The 4,646-nt window shown below is 43.4% G+C and overlaps 2 non-coding genes across 2 annotated transcripts; both read right to left on the bottom strand.

Annotated features, from left to right (window-relative positions):
• Positions 1-412: 412 nt before the first annotated feature.
• Positions 413-505, bottom strand: LOC124693870. Its single transcript, XR_007000316.1, has one exon. It is a non-coding gene; the product is annotated as a small nucleolar RNA snR60/Z15/Z230/Z193/J17 (small nucleolar RNA).
• A 363-nt stretch (positions 506-868) lies between these two features.
• LOC124693797 lies at positions 869-976 on the bottom strand. Its single transcript, XR_007000255.1, has one exon. It is a non-coding gene; the product is annotated as a small nucleolar RNA Z118/Z121/Z120 (small nucleolar RNA).
• Positions 977-4,646: the final 3,670 nt, after the last annotated feature.

Raw genomic sequence — 4,646 nt, 5'->3', positions numbered from 1 at the left:
ATAATGTTCTTTCCCATTGGAGGCGGAGTTGTGTGTGCTAATGGAGGGATTGTCGCTTGCAAAGAGCAATGTGTGGAACCGTTACTGATAGAAACATGTAGCACAAAAGTTCTTCAGATGATCCATTGTAAGGAGCAAGATAAATCGGTGTTGGGGTACCATACCGCTTCGCTAAAACATGTGTATTGCTGGTATTTCAAAAGTTGATCGATCACAGAATAGTGCTAGTCATAGCTTTGCTAGTTTTGGTAGATTGAACAACCATACTGCCGTATGGTTGGTTCTGGGCGACTGGGCCAGATGACGTCCTTCTGATACCCTTTTAAAGGATTGTAACACCACTATGATTTGATTAATACAATCCTTTTATCCCCGTGAAAAAAAACAAAATTACAGTATCAGTTTGATCAGTGATGGCCGTCAGATAGGAGCGAAAGACTACACTGTTCAAGTAATCACCATTTGATCATCTTAACTATGCACTTTTAATCATGATTCGACCTAGACAAACCAATTGCTCCAGAGAAAAGCAACCGTGTAAAGGCAACAAACATATCACTATTTCATGTTGGGCAACATGTTTATAAAATGGCAGGAGCATGCTAAGAGCCTCCCAACCATATTGGTAGCTGCTCATTTCAACTTGTACTTGTTTGCTCTGGATAATGATCAGTCTACCATGGATAATCAATGAAGGAGCACCTTTTCAACCGCTAACTTACTCACATACGTAGATTCATCAAGGCAAACAGGTAGTACGTGGTAGTCATTAGCTAATAATTTCAAGATCGACAGCGTAGCAGAAAAATGGTGGCACCGTGGCAGTCTGCCCTACAAGCATAAATAACTTTCAGTTCAGAATTGCACGTGTTTGCTCAGAATATATGATCAATTTAGGATGTGTAATCTAGAAAGGAGGCCTTTTTCAAGAGTTGCCTCAATCAGATACGGTTCTTGCGGTTCATCACATCAAACGATCAAGAACAAAAGGCATACTTGGCGTGTGAACAACAATAATAACTTGGCATGTGTTCAACAGTAATAATCTAAGGCCGTGTTGCATATCAAGGAAAAATAACCAGGCGTAAAAAAAATGGTCAGGCATGCAATCGAGGCCGTGTTGTGTAAAGTTGAAGTGAACCGTTGTAGGTCCGCTCAGGTATGAGTCTAAGATTAGGTATAATCACGTCACGCTCAGGTATGAGTCTAAGATTAAGTATAATCACGTCAGCGGAAGTCCCATCAGTCAGGTACCGTCATCACATCATACTACACATCACAGCGAAACGGTACCTCTGTTGGAACAATAACCTTCTGCACAAGATGGTATGCTACATGCTGACCCTGGCAGATGAACGATTCTTACCAAGGAAAGCACACTACATCGCCCGAGACCTTCCATGTCTAAGTCCGCATCCGCTGCGGGAGAATCCACTAAACCAAGCTCAGACATAAATCGTAACCGGTTCAACGAGGTTAGGAGTGCGCAGTACAGTACAATCGGAGGGGAAAACAGCGTTGCGTGCCCATCAGATCTGAAGAGGTTCAAGCTGGGGAGTGTGAAGAGTCGCAGGGCGGGGAGGGGGCAGTGGCGTAGAGGCTAAGGTTTGGGTTTTGGACATGGAGGCGATATTTGGCGGTGGCGAGGCAAGAAGCACTGCAACCCGAGGCCTACTCCTCTAACAGTCTCAAGGCACTTTCGAAGGGCCCAGTCTCCTCGTACTTGATATTTATTAAGGAGCGCTGAACAATGTTCATGTTGATGCGGGGCTTTCAAACCCCATGAAATCCCTCTCGCTCTCGCTTCATATCTGCCACACAACGCAACGCAACACACCACACACTCTAAACTGTTGTGAACGATGAACCAAGTACGGAATTTAACCTTGCCAGCTTTTTTTTTTTAGACATGGGAGCATGGCCCCGGCTTCTGCATCAATCGATGCATACAACCATTTATTGATAATAAAACATAAACGTCAAGTACTTATTACATGTAGGGAGTCTGGTAATTCAAGAAAAGTAGACAACAACTAGAAACGACCACAAATGATGGAAAGTAGAACAAAAACTATCCATCGAGAATTCTACTAAAATGGATAAAAAAAATTAAACGAAATAGGCTTTAATACCGGTTCGTGTTACGAACCGGTACCAAAGGTCTCCAGCCCCGCGGGTTCCTACGTGTCCACGTGGAGACACCTTTAGTACCGGTTCGTAAGGAACCGGTACTAAAGGTGGGAGGCTTTTAGTACCGGATCTTTAGTACCGGTTCCAAAACCGGTACTAAAGGCCCTTTGGAACCGGTACTAAAGGGGGGTTTCTCTACTAGTGCATCCAGTAGCCTGGAAATAGCAGTCCTGAGTGACCTCCAGGAGCCGGTTGCATCCAGTAGCCATGGTATCCCGCTGGTCCACCGGGAGCAAACATGCCCATGTTTGTAACCAATGCGCCGCACGAAGAATAACCTGCAAGAAATTTGTTCATTTTTGTTTGTTAAAAATAATATCATTCCGGCTAGTCCAAATCGACCAACAAATTGCCGAAACACCAATTCTAATATAAGCTTTATCCTTCTTATTCACACCATTTAGCCAATTACTAAACATATTAGTTACATTAGACGGAGGTGGAATATTGTATGTAAAGAATATCATTCGCCATATAAGTTTTGCAAAAGGATAATGAAGAAACAGATGATCAACAGTTTGATTGTTGTTACAAAAACAACACTTCTGAGAACCTGTCCATTTTCTCTTCGCCAAATTATCCTTAGTAAACAACACTTCTGAGAACCTGACCAGCTTGGGCATACACGTTAGAATAGCTCCTAGTGAGTATAAAGAGTATCACATACAGTAAGTAGCAAATACGGTGGGTGAACTAGCGGTTTGAATAATGCAAATGAATTGAATAAACGGTGTCACGGTTTCATTGTGTAGAGCCCAAATGGGAGGTTTTTTCCAGAAAGCAAAAAATCATAGTGCGGACCGCAAACCCTAACTCGAAAAGGTTGCAAACTGTAGGATGCAACTCTTACTTTATCGCTGCAAATTGCATGCTGGAATTAGCAAGAGTGCTAGATTGTGCCACTGTTATTCTGAAGAATAATTATCAGGATATCGACCAAGTGAACAAGTAGACTCTCCGAAATGTACCAAACGAACAAAAATGAATTCAGTTCTAAACCACAAAGGCTGGTTACAGCAATCGTGCAATACGAGTTAACAAAGACATAGTTTGTCCAATACCCAGGCTTTCCTACTAATTCAGAAGTTTTAATTACAAAAAATACACAGTAAAAATGATGAACAACAGAGCATTTCTAGTCCTGCAATCAAGTACCAGTGACAGCAAACCTCACACCATCCACTAAACAGAGTAGATACAATGCGATAATGCAGAACGGTTGATACTGTGTACGAGCCGCATCCACCTGCATCAGAAACTAAGGTAGTGCATGGCATCGGCTGCATAACATCGACGCTACAGCATACCCAAGCAGAAGGGTCGCTATTCAGTGCGAATCAGATCCAGCTAGACAAGGTAGCATCGTACATACCGTTGCTTCTGCACAACTCTAATAAACAGACTGCATGCTACGTGTTGTTTCCCAGAGACTAGCGGTTCCTACTAAGCAAAGCACACTACAATGCCCAAGACCTCCCATATATTCCTACGTAAACCCACGTCCACTGCAGGCGGATCCCCGAACCTAGCTCGGACAACACATTCTAGCCGGATAACCGAGATCACGAGCGCGCAATAATAATACCACTGGAGGGGAAATTTGTTGCACATGGTAAAGGTGTGTGCCTATCGGTTCTAAGGAGGTTCAAGCTAGGGAGCGGGAAGAGCTTAAGGGTTGCGGAAGATGGGGGAGGTGGGACACTCTAGATCTGGAAGCAGGAATGGACTATGGTGTAATCATGGGCAATTGGCCAGGAACCTTACATTCGGCGGGGATCATCAGAGGGGTGATAGCCAGTGGCCGCGGGGTGAGGAGCACTGCAACGCGAGGTCCTGTCTAACAGTCGCACGACAAGAAATTCCCAAGTGCTCAGCATCCTCTAATGCCCGTGGCTGCCTCCTCGTGCTTGGTATGACTAGCGCTGTGCAATTTTAAAAAATTAATTAAAGCGCTGAGCAATGTTTGATGTGGGGCTTTATATTGCTTTAAAACCACAGGAAATATGCTCAAAAAAAAAACCACAGGAAATCCCTCTCGCTCGTTCTGATAGAGTAGTTGTTGTATACGGTTTGTATACAAGTGGTGTGTTTGTGTTGTAAGTTGTAACCCGTTGTAACTCTATGTTTTACCAATAAATATAAGAGAGGAGAGGCCGGCCATGTGTGATTGTGCGACCCGCCTCAGCAAAACCCTAATCCAGTCTCTTTACGCTCCATATCTACCACACTGCACGCACTTTAATTAGTCTAAACTGTTCTGAATGACGATTGGCGAACCAAGAATGGAGTTTACCCTGACCTTGGCCTTGGGCATACAAATTATTCTAGCTACTAATGAGTACTTCGGTTTCAATAAACCCGTTACAAAGAATCAGTGGATACAATAAGGATCAACCAAGAATGAACTATGCATTCTTATCCAGAACAACACGAATAATGTTAAAAGAGTATCAAAT

This window comes from Lolium rigidum, chromosome 2 (assembly GCF_022539505.1).
Source record: "Lolium rigidum isolate FL_2022 chromosome 2, APGP_CSIRO_Lrig_0.1, whole genome shotgun sequence".
NCBI classification, from domain to species: domain Eukaryota; kingdom Viridiplantae; phylum Streptophyta; class Magnoliopsida; order Poales; family Poaceae; genus Lolium; species Lolium rigidum.
Note: the sequence above shows the minus strand (reverse complement) of the source record. Positions and strands in the feature narration are given on the sequence as shown.